The sequence below is a fragment of the Lissotriton helveticus genome, chromosome 10 (genome assembly GCF_964261635.1).
Source record: "Lissotriton helveticus chromosome 10, aLisHel1.1, whole genome shotgun sequence".
Lineage (NCBI taxonomy): Eukaryota > Metazoa > Chordata > Amphibia > Caudata > Salamandridae > Lissotriton > Lissotriton helveticus.
In genome coordinates this window covers 102,303,585-102,315,856 of record NC_136071.1, presented here as the reverse complement: position 1 = coordinate 102,315,856, position 12,272 = coordinate 102,303,585, and the positions used below count along the sequence as shown (strand labels likewise).

Here is a 12,272-nt window from a genome sequence, read left to right as displayed (position 1 = left end):
TGGTTTTCTCTCGCCTTCTGTTGCGTGATATAGCCCTGCCCATTGTTTCTGAGTTAGACCGTGTGGCGTTGGACTCCCCCTTTACGGTTGATGAGATAGCTACTGCTATCCGTTCCCTCCGTTCGGGCAAAGCATTGGGCCCGAACGGGTTGCCAATCGAATTGTACAAGTTGCGTCCCGATAGGGTGGCTTCGTATCTCCACGCCATGTTTCTGGAGTCCCGGGAACGGGGTATTCTCCCTTATGATCAGAGACTGGCCACGATAGTTGTCATCCCCAAGGAGGGTAAACCGCGTGATCTTTGTTCCTCCTATAGGCCCATATCCCTACTAAATGTTGAACCCAAGGTATTGGCGAAACTCCTGGCATCCCGTCTCTTGACGGTCATTAGTGACTAGGTCCATCCGGATCAATCTGGATTTATCCCACATCGCAACACGGCTCTGAACCTACGTCGTCTTCACGGCGCGATCGCGAGGGCGGGGCTTCTGACGGAGCCGGCCATTTTGGCATCGTTGGATGCATCCATGGCCTTCGACACGGTGGAGTGGCCTTATCTCTGGGCGGCTCTTGAGAAATTTGGTTTTGGACCTGAGTTTATTGGTTGGGTCCAGTTACTGTACGCTGCACCTCTGGCGCAAGTAGTGGTGAATGGTAGGGTCTCGGCTCCTTTCACCCTTGGCAGGGGTACCCGTCAGGGATGCCCCTTGTCTCCGTTACTGTTTGCTCTCGCCTTGGAACCATTGGCTGCCTGGCTTCGGTGGGAACCGTCTCTCAAGGGGATTCGCTGGTCTCCGGACTTTGAGGACCGCGTTTCGCTTTACGCGGACGATATCCTTTTATATCTCACTTCCCCGCGTAAATCTCTGTCTGTTCTGTTTGACGTTCTTGCTTCTTTTGGAGCCAACTCGGGCCTCGTTATTAACTGGACCAAGTCCTGCGTATATGTTCTTTCGGGGGTTTTGCCCCCCTTGCCGAGCAGACTTCCTATCCAGGTGGTCCAATCGGGTTTCAAGTATTTAGGGATTTTTATTACGTTGGACCCGACGCTCCGCTTTGAGCGTAATCTCCTCCCACCGTTGCTTAGACTGCGCTTGGATGTGGCCCGTTGGCGCAAGCTTCCTTTGTCTCCTCTGGGCAGGGCGGCCCTGTTTAAAATGATGTCCTTGCCGCGATTCCTTTACGCGCTTCACAACTCCTATGACGCTATTCCTAAGACCTATTTCCAAGAGATTGAGAGTCTTCAACGGCAATTGATATGGGATGGGCGACCGCGTATCGCACTCGCGAAACTCACCATCCCCTGGTATGACGGGGGCATGGCGCTCCCCGATATCAAGCGATATTACTGGGCTTCCCAGTTGTCTGCCATTAATCATGTGATGTTTTCCCCGGGTCGTAATCCTGCATTCGAGATGGATAGACTCCAGCTTCCGGGTGGGGACTTTACCAGAGCGCTTTATTCCCGATCGGCCGGGCGCCATCTTGTGGGCCCGTCCAAGATTGCAGTAACTGTATGGCGAGCTGCGACTGTGAGTTTGGGGTGGGAGGATCGATTGACTTTGGCGACGCCGCTTTCTGCCTCGGAACGTTTGGGCGGACTCTGGTCTACCAAGGGTTTCGACCGCTGGGATGTGATTGGGATTTGTAAGGTGGGTGACGTGTACTCGAACGGTTGTGTGAAGTCATTCCAGGCCCTCCAGGCGGAATATGGTTTGCGTGGTAGGGAATTTTTTCGCTACCTGCAGGTCCGGCACGCCCTCGCCTCAGTCTTGGTTCCTGATGAGGCCCTGCCTGAATCTTCCCCCCTCGAGGACCGTGTCCTTGATGGGCATCTTCCCGATAGCACTATTTCTCTGATTTACAAGAAATTGATTAATAATCGGGCGGACTTACTGGTCGGACTTCGGGAGGCTTGGGTTGGCGATGGGTTGGAACTGGACGACGAGGATTGGCAGTCGGCACTCTCTTCTCCCAGGGAGGTGGCCATTCCTGCCCGTCTCCGTTTGGTTCAACTTAAGATTCTTCATCGAGTCTATGTCACTGGTCCGCGTCTGGTTACGATGGGTTTTTCTTCGGATGGGCTATGTAAGCGTGGATGTGGTTTGAGTGCGACCTTTTTACATATCCTTTGGGAGTGCCCGGTTGTAGCTGCTTATTGGACTGCGGTGCTTGAGGTGATGACTGCTGTGACGGATGTGGCCCTGCGGCCGGAGCCTCGACGATGTCTGTTGAATGTGTGGGAGCCCACTGACTACTCTGTGGCCCAGACCAGATGGGCTACCCTTGGTTACATGATTGCGAAGCGGGATGTCGCGCAACTCTGGGGCGCCTCCAGGCCCCCTGAGGTCTCGAAGTGGGAAGACAACATGGACTGGTCCATGTTTCGTGAAAAGACGGTTTATGTGGCCAGGGGCAGACCCAGGGCGTGGACGAAGGTTTGGGGCCAGTGGAATGATTATCGTTGGGATATTTGCACCCCTCCCCTTGTAGACACTGCTGAGATTGTCCTTTCTCCCTAGACTAGCGTTCACGGAACCTTTCCATAAGGTTTTTTATATTTCCGGTTCTCCCCGCTGCTCCCCTCCCCCCCCCTCCCGACTTGATTGGAGCCTCCAGGCTCTGGGTGTGTTCTCCTGATCGTGGACCGTCCCCTCCGTTCTTTGGGCTGACCTTAATTCTTGTGCATTCGCCTTTTAGTGTTTGTTTTTCTTTTTGTAAAACATAAAAATACAAATTGTTCTGTGATAGCGGTAGAGTAATGCTTTGTACTCGAGCTGTGCCTAACCACGGGTGTACATTTTTATTTCATGCATTGTGCCTTGTTATTAGCGGCCAGCCCGTGAGGTTGTGGGCCCATTCTTGTACTTTTCTATGCTTACTCCAATAAAGGTTTTTGAACAAAAAAAAAATAATAATCGGCTAAAATATAAGATTTTATTATTTGTCAGAACAGGGAGGGTAAGAAAAAGGAACAATGGGTAAATAAGATTTAAACTGTTTTCAAGAAAGGAAAAGGAAAGGACGCATGTGGGTTTCCCTCACAGATTTATAATTACCTAGAACCGTGTGGAGACCAACCCTGGCCACTGGTCAGTTAAGGACAGAACACCCCAAGGAAATGCAGTTGCCAGTAGGCCAGCAGGTGCAGTATGGAAATCAGGACAGGGTAGACCAAATTAGGATCAGGACAGGACCACCAAAGTTGAGACCAGCACCCGCAGTTCAGTTGCAACGCCTGCACTACACCCTCTCTGCAGATATCAGTCAAAACTCCGATTGGGTTATCGAATTCCCCAGCAAAGTGCTTCGCCAGCACTTAAGGTTCTCAAAACCCCGATTGGGTCTGCGAATCTGTCTGACAGAGTGCTTCGCAGCACCTCTTTTTTCGATCAGCTATTGAGTGCGTTGGGTCAGTGACAGGTCAGCTATTCGGACAAGTCGGACAATTTCTCTAGCTAAACCTAGGCTAGTTATACTATTTTCCAGGTCAGTGGTCCACCCCCCCAAATGTTGCAAGTGTAAGGATCCCCAATTTCGATTGGACAAAAGGAAAGGACAGGTCATCACACCACCTACGATTTGAGCTTTCTCAAGCCCCTCATTATAATTTTTCATACACGCCCATCGAATTTTGGGTTCTCATGACATATGCCTTATACATAACAATGGTGAATTTAGCATTGTATACAATGTATTTTGTTTGGTACAGTTCTGCTTCTCCGACTAGGTGAGGGTTTTTCTTCCCAGGCGCATTTTGACTGGGGCTGCCATCTGGCAAAGTTCCAAAGGTCATTGCTGTGGAGACTCGCAGATCTCGCGCTGACTCAGTTTCAAGCAAAATGGAGTACAGCAAGGGACAGCAGGCCATGTTTCGTAATGTACCATGAAATGGAAAAGAAACAGTTTTAGAATACAGAAAAAATTAATACACTGTATACCATGAATCTCTACTCTATACCCATTACTTTATAATAACTATAGCTTTAGTGATTAAGCAGAACGAACAGCATAGCAAAAGCAGCAATGCAAGCTTCTCGCATGTGAGAACACAAAGCAGCCATTTTAGCTCTAATGCGCAAGTGCAAACAGTTCCCACCAGAACTGCGAGTACGTCACGTCACGTGAGTATGACCGACGCATGCGCAGTAGAAATTCCCGCGTAGCAGCAGCCATCTTAGGTTGCAAGCGTATTAGGATTAGTAGACACATAGGCAAGCTTCTCTCGGACACCCAAAATGTCGGAAAAGGGGCAAATTAATAAGACAAACATATTGATTAGTTAATTATTGTTATTTGAGGTTCATGAATTCAAGCAAGTCGCTTTACCTGCGAATCCTTGCTCCATCAAAACCTTCCACGAAAAGAACTTAAGATTCTCTTTATGAATAGGTTCAATGGGGTGACGCATGAGCTGAGCGAGCACCACATTCAAATGCCAGGATGGAGGCGGACGCCGAATAGGAGGAAACATTCAAAAGGGTCCTTTAAAAAATTGCTGAATAACTCTAGCAGAATAAAGAGAGTTAGAGCCATCCTGACGGAACCTCAATATGGCTGCCAAGAATACCTTCGACGTGGAATGAGCCAAACCCGATCTAGCCAAATGAATAAAGAACGGTAAGATCTGTTCTGGCTTGGCATGAATTGGATGTAAATTGGCCGAGTGACACTAGGCACAGAATCTCTTCCATTTGAGTTTGTATGTCTTAATCGTGGCAGGTGCTCTAGCATTGGCTAAAACTTCTTGGCAAAACGCAGGGATATCCAAGTGTGCGAACTCAAGGTGTTGAGGAGCCAAGCTGCTAATCTCAAGGAGGCTGGGTCCGGGTGACAAATTTGACCCCCTTGAATGGTCAGTAGGTTCGGTATTGGTGGAAACTGAATGGGATCGCAATCCGAAAGGAGGAGAAGTTCGGTAAACCAGTATTGGCAAAGCCATCTGGGAGCAATGAGGATGAGGAGACACGGCTACCTATTCTTTTTACGGATGACTCTGGGAACCAACGGAAATGGAGGAAAGGCGTATGCATATGTCTGAGACCAATTCATTGAAAGCGCATCCCCACATGAGTCCTTGTGGGGAAGCCAGCTTGCAAAGTGTGGGCATTTGCGATTCTGAATTGTTGCAAACAGGTCCAGATCGGGGTGACACCACTCCCGAAAGACTCGGTCCAGCGTCGGTTGATGGATCTCCCATTCATGATTGGATATTGCAAATCTGCTGAGCGAATCCGCTAGTACATTGGAAATCCCTGGAACATGGACCGCTGAAAGATTGATCTTGGGATCCAGAGCCCAATCCCAAATCTCTTGGGCTTGCTGGGAGAGAAGGGCCGATTTTGTGCAGCCTTGTTTGTTTAAGTAATGCATACTTGTTGTATTGTCCGTCCGAATTAGTACCGAGGACCCTTCAATGACCCTTCAATGACTGTTCAAAAGGATTTCAAATCCAAGAATATGGCTCTTAGCTCCAGGAGGTTGATGTCCCACTTCTTTTGTTGCACATTCCACTTTCCGTTGACAGTCATTCCCTGAAGGTGTGCACCCCATCCTTCGAGGGAGGCATCCGTGGTTATGGTAAAATGTGGTACTTCCGCCAGGAATGCACATCCCTCTTGCTAATTTTTCATCTGAGTCCACCAGTGAAAGACTTCTCTCATGCGAGGAGTTATGTGGATAATGTCGTCGAACGACTCCGAAACTTGCAACCATTGGAGGTAGAGTTCCTCCTGTAAAGGTCTCATTCTGAGACGACAGTTGGGTATTAGAGGGATGCAGGATGAGATCATCCCTAGGAAAGATTTGAACATCCGAACTGAAACGTACTCTTTTTCTTGCAATAGACGAGCCATCTTGCAGATCTTGTTGCCTTTCTTTTGAGACGGAATGAACTGGGATTTTTCGAAGTTGATGGAGAGACCCAGAGACTGGAAAAGAGACAGGCACTTTTGAACATGTGTGCTTGCTGTTGCAAAAGAACTGGCCGTGATAAGGCAATCGTCAAATAGTATGGGAAGATTTGAATGCCCTCTAAGCGGAGATATGCTGCCACTGGAGCTATAACCTAAACATGGGGCGCTGAACGAAGTCCAAACGGGAGAACTTTGAACTGAAAATCTGTGCCAGCCACTCTGAATCGTAAGAATTTTCTGTGTCTGGGGAGGATCGGCACATGAAAGTAAGCGTCTTGAAGGTCGAGGGTGGCCATGTGATCCCCCATTGAAAGAAGTTGGAGTATTTCTTGAAGTGTTAACATTCGGATGGTCAACTTCTTTAAGTATTTGTTGAGGGCGCGCAGGTCGAGGATGGGACGCCATTCCCCCGATTTTTTCCTTATAAGGAAAAATCTTGAGTAATAACCTGTTCCCTTTTGCAAGTAAGGAACTTTTTCGATCGCTCCTTTCTGTATCATTGATTGTATTTGGGTAAACAACTCCTTGATATGAGCTGGAGGTGGGCCCTTGGGAGGAGAATTTGGGGAAATTTTGACGAATTCTAACTTGTGCCCTCTGGCCACTATATCCAGGACCCACTTGTCTGTAGTAATTGCGGACCAGTTGGAGTACAATCTGGATATTTTTCCTCCAACTTTTGACTGGGGGAGGGTAGAGATGGTGGCAGGTGGCATGTCTCACTGTTTTTTATTGGAATCTCTTACACGGTAGGAGGACTTCCTTCTGGACTGCGTGTAAGAATTACCCCGCTGTCCGTAAGACTGTTGTTTGCAAGGTTGGTACCTCTGATTGGATTGAGAGGTTTGATATGACTTCTGCTGATTGTAATGTCCTCTGTTGGAAAAGGATCCACGCCCTTTAGCCCCTCGAAAGGACAGCTTGCGAAACTGCAGGCTACCCAAAGATCTCGCTGTTTCAGTGTCCTTCTTGATAGCCTGTAGGGCCTCGTCAACATGCTGGCCAAAAAGAAACTCGCAATTAAAAGGCATGTCCACTATTTTGGTCTGGAAATCCTGGCGAAATGATGTGGACTTTAGCCATCCCTGTCTCCTTAACACAGCCACACCCGCTAGCTGTTTGAAACCTGTAGACGCCACGTCTACTGCTGCGTCAATCATCTCTGCTGAAGTAAGTTAACCCTCTCGTAATATTTGCTTTGCCTCAGTTTTCGCAGGTTCTGGTAACATCTCAACATAGGAGGAGATGTCGGACCACATTTGCCTGTCGTATCTCCGTAATATCGCTAGGGAGTTCGCGGCTCTTACAGTGGTTGCTGCCATCGTGGAGACCTTCTTCCCGATGGAATCCAAACGCCTGCCATCTCTATCAGGTGGAGCCGAAATAGGTGAAGAGGGGTTCTTGGCCCTTCTTTGCGCCTCTTGAGCGGCGACCGAATCAGCCTTGGGTTGCCCTATTAGGCATGCAGGAGAGTTGTCGGGTGCCTTGTACTTTTTGTCTAACCGGGGCAATACAGCCAGAAGGGAATTGGGTGTCGCCATAATTGTTAAACCTTCTTTTCATATGAAGTCAATGATGGGAATAGTTTTGACTTGCCTTCGCGGCTGATCTTTAAAATCATAAAGAAAGCACTCATCTTTCTTTGTTTCCATCAGGATTAAGAATCTTTCAGTAGCCCTTTCCATCAGGAGATGGAAGCCTCCGATGTCTACTGGAGGTAAATTTGCCGCAGCTGGAGCCGAAGGTGACGGTGTCTGAATTTGGTATTCATCCCACTCCGACTGACAAGATTTGTCATCCACCTCTCCTTCCTCTCTATCCTCATCTGTGGTGTTCGCTTCTTGAGAATGATGAGATGGTGCTGGAGAAGGTGGTCTTGGAGATTTCAAAGCGGATGTAGAGGCCTGTGGCATCGGAGTGGATGGTAGAGATGCCAACGACTCTGATGGAGAGAAACGCCGATAGTAATCGTCTAACATGTACTGTAAGTTATTAAGAAGAGCCAAAGGCATTTGTGCTGAGGGCACCATGGTAGGAGCTTGACATACAGATTCAGAGACCTGTTCCTCATCTGGATCTTCCTCTTGATATTTAATAAGCAATTCAGATGGACTTGTAGCAGTGCGGAACCTGTTGTCTACAACAGATTGCTCCTCATCATCATCTGAATCTAGTAATTGGTCAGGCAATTTAAGCGGTGATAGAGCTTGTAATGACGAACCACGTCTCTCAAGCTGAGAAGGTGTCTTAATCGGATCGGCAACAGAGGCTGTAGATGGTGTGGAAGACCATACTTGAAGTTCAGCACATGTCGATAAAAGTGTCGTCGACGGTTTTGTCGTCGACGGTGTCATCGTCGAAGAAGATGGTGTCTACGAGACAGTCAATTTAAGTGATGGTGCAATCTTTGTAGACGATGTTTTCGACGACGAGGCAGCCTTCGTCGACGGTGGGATCTTTGACGTCGAGCCAGTCTTCGTCAACGGAGCACTCGTCGACGGAGTAGTCTTCATCGACGGTAGGGTAGTCGACGTCGGGCCAGTCTTCTTCAACGGAGCACTCGTTGACGATGTAGTCTTCGTCTACGGTGGGGTCGTCGACGTCGGGCCAGTCTTTGTCGACGGAGCACCCGTCGACGGAATCTTACCTCCATTCGTAGTCGTAGACGGAGCGTCGACGATGGAAGGCATAATCTTCATCGACTAAATAAGTCTTACCACAACAGAGACCAGCGTCGACGGTGAAGAGGCTGACGGCATTATCATCTTTGGCTTAGGTGATGAGCAGGTGACTGTCGACGTCGAAGTGGCGTCAACAATGATAATCGACGACGATGGAACCGTCGACGACGTAGAACTCTTCTTCTGAGGAGCAACCTTCTCAGGTAGCCTCTTAGATGTCAAAGACTTTCCAGTCCTTTTAGGGGGCGAGACAGATGACAATTCAGAAGGTGGAGAAGCCTTTTTTGCAGAAGGTAAGCTAGAGCCCTTGGAGGGCTGAGCTTTCCTCAACACCTTAGCCCCAGTGGAAGATAGATCTTCCTCAGCCATCCTCTTTCTTGAGGATACAGATGACCTTTAAGCCACACTTCCCACTTCAGAGAGGGGATTGTCCTGGTCTTTAATCTTCGGTAGCCACAGAAGAAGGCGTCCTTCCCTGTCTCTGAGGGTCTTCTGAGGGAAGGTCCTGCAGATTTTACACTCTCTCACCTCATGATCAGGATAAAGGCAGTAGATGCACTTTTTGTGGAGATCTTCTTTAAAAAGTCGGAGCTTCCCACAGAATTCACAAGGCCTGAAGAGAGATTTTTAGTAGAAGACATCTTGGATGAAAACAATCCAGTCAGAAAAGTAAAGTACTGAGCAGAGCTCAGGGAGACTCCCTTCACACGACGTGCGGTAGAAAATCTGAGAGCCTGAGCCTCTGGGGAGAACATTCTGGTGGGTGCTGTCGCCTGATTGGCTGCAGTTTGGACTATACAAAATGACTATGATAGTCATGAGTGTGGAAGTTTTTGCTCTTGTAGCTAGGGCTACTTTACTTCCTGGTTGTGTATTACCAAGGATTTTTGGTTATTATGTGCATATTATTGCTTTTTTATGTACCGTGTGTAGGAAGGTGGATATCTGACTATGGTTGCCCCCAACTTTTTGCCTGGTGTTTTGCTGGTTTCTCGACTTAGTTGACCTAGGGCCCTGCTATTCAGGACCCCAGGCCCACTGCTCTCTCTGTAAAATGGATTCCATGTACCCTAGGTACATACCTAATTGGATACTGAGTCACCTTATCAGCCCCTGTACAGTGTACCTTAGGTACCCAGGGCATAGGTGCACACAGGGCCTACCAGGGGCTGCAGCATGTATTATGCCACCCCTGGATGGCCATCCAAAAACAGACACAACTGGCTGCTTGACAGCTGGGGCAAGGTGGTGTAATCACCCTTTGCTTTAGATATAGTATACCTATATCTAAACCTAAAATGGGCACACAGATCTCCTATCAGTCACTCCTATGGCAGGCCTTAACAATCCTGGAGGCAGAGTGCTTGGAATCGTGTGAGATAGTGCTCTGGCATGAGCTGAGCCTGTCTGCGGCCTTCGGGATCTATCCCTTAGCCGTTTCCATGATAGCGTCAGACCATATACTCTTAAGTGCCTTATAATCCTCGCGGTTGTGGTAACTTTGGTCTGACATTATCTAAACATGTCGTGTAAGGTGTCATACGCTTTGGAATACTACCCCCTCGCCAGTTCTGGCGACGGGGGTAGCATTCCACCCCTCTAGAGGGAGCAGACATGTTGGTAGCTGTAACCCCGGTTAAAGTTGAACACAGCCTCAGCTCCACAAAATGGATGCTGCCACCGAGACACAAGTCTGCCCTCCTGCTGCTGGGAGTCCTTCCAGCGAGGGAGGCCTGGACAAAGGGTTTCCTGTCAGGGGCGGTGCCAGCACCATCCCAGACAGGATTTTGTGTATCCCAGGTAGGCAGGGCTGAAAGGAAGGTGACTGCAAGTGGCACCCCGGTGCTCACTGTGCATATGCCGGCTCAAACCAGTTACAGAGGCATACCAGCCCCTGAGCTGGGGAGAGACCGGACAAAGGAGAGGGGTGTAACCACCCCCCCTCCTGGTCCCACCCATGGGCAGGACCTAGTCGCGTGCCAGCCCCTTTTCTTAGAATAAAGGTAGGAGCGGGCACCCTTCCCAAATTGGATAATCTTGAAACTTGAACTACTTTCCACGAAAGGAACTTTTGACTTTCTCTGAAGACTCTCACTTGTGGCTAAGGAGTAGCCACCCTGCACCAGCAGGCACCATCGAAGCGCTTGCGGTTTGCTGGACGTCCATCCTCCGGATCAAGACTGACCAGCTCGACGAGACCCGGATTCCCTGCCATCTCTGACCTCTACCTGCATCCTCAGCCCAGCTGAGATTCGTGGGTGTGACGAGACCCGAGGGACCGGCCATCTTCAAGACCTGCACGACGCTTCACCAGCACGACCACCGAGGGACCCTCGAGTGAGTGCACTGGGGTTTGAGAAGCCCCAACCCTGAGCAGCTCCAGCACCGAAGTCCAGCCCACCAGCATCCACGAGATCTGCGTGGGGCCCTTCTGCTTCCTCGCGGCTACCACGTTGTCCGGTCACTTGCCCGTTGGCTAGTGGTCCTCCTGACGACGTACCACGACGATTTCACCGCTGGTCTAGGTCCCCTAGACTGGCCCTTGCTCCTTGTTCAACAAGGAGTGCCCTGGACCCTCCTGGTCCACTCCAGACGCCATCTTGACTCCACCGCGTGGGCTTGCCTTTGCCATGGTTTGTTGCTCCTATCCTGGATCCAGCATCGCCGACAGCAGACACCATCGTGGGACAGCTCGCACCTCCAGACTGGTCGCCGACAACGCCTCCTGGCCCGTGTGTCTGCAGAGTCCAGCGTCACCCACTTACCTGATGGCGGCGACTTCATCCGGTGCCATCCTGGTGCCCACTCAATCACTGGCTAGTGATTAAGAACTGAGTCCCCTCTGCTTTCAGGCCGTCCTCTTCACCGATCCAGCCTTGGATCACACCGAACTTCTTCACTGGTCGCCTGCCAGCAACTTCTTCTTTCAGGCTCCATAGACTACAACGAGGATTACCGACGTCTTTTGAACCCTATGCAGCCGCAGCCCCTGGGCTAGGTAACTCGAGCATTTCGGTGTTCCAGCACAGGTTCACTATCCTAGTGTCCAGATCCTTTTTCGTTTTAAGTCTACCTAGTCGGATTCGTCCGGAAACAGTAACTTTAGAATTGCTAGCATCAATAGACTTTGTCCCGCATCCCGCGTAAGAGTTCCCACTCTGCACCCGGGTTCCCTAGGCCTCCTGCTCCTAACCTGAGGGTTCAGTAAGGTAGTCCTAGCGGTCCTGAAGCCTCTGGATCGTGTTACTTACCTGCTAGTATTTCGCATTCCACTTTTGAAGTATATGGTTTTTCGTGCCCCTCGGGCATTTGTGTAAATTGTGCAACTTGTAGTATTTTCGTAAGAGTTTTGTATTGTGCTTAGCTCCCTGACTCATAAAGAGTTCAGGGTAGACTTGTTATTAATAAATATACTTTATTTTTATAACAACTTGTGTGGTGTCCTTTCACTTGGTGTTCAAGGGGTATATGTGATGGTAAAACAGCTGGCTTAACACGCCCTCTACAGTTTAGCCTTAAGACTGCTTTTGTCCACGCTACTAGGATAGCTGGTCTATCAGGTTGACTTACAACCAATCATCAATAAGGGTTGTTTGGTATGATACAAAGTGATCACTAGAATAGTGAGCACTATATATCAGGCCAACTTCTCACATTGGTGAACAGCGGTTGGGAT

At 49.3% G+C, this 12,272-nt stretch overlaps 1 protein-coding gene across 14 annotated transcripts in view; it reads right to left on the bottom strand.

Moving 5' to 3' along the window:
• Positions 1 to 12,272, bottom strand: part of MEIOB (meiosis specific with OB-fold) — a 1,496,662-nt gene that overhangs the window by 955,846 nt on the left and 528,544 nt on the right. The window lies entirely within an intron of this gene.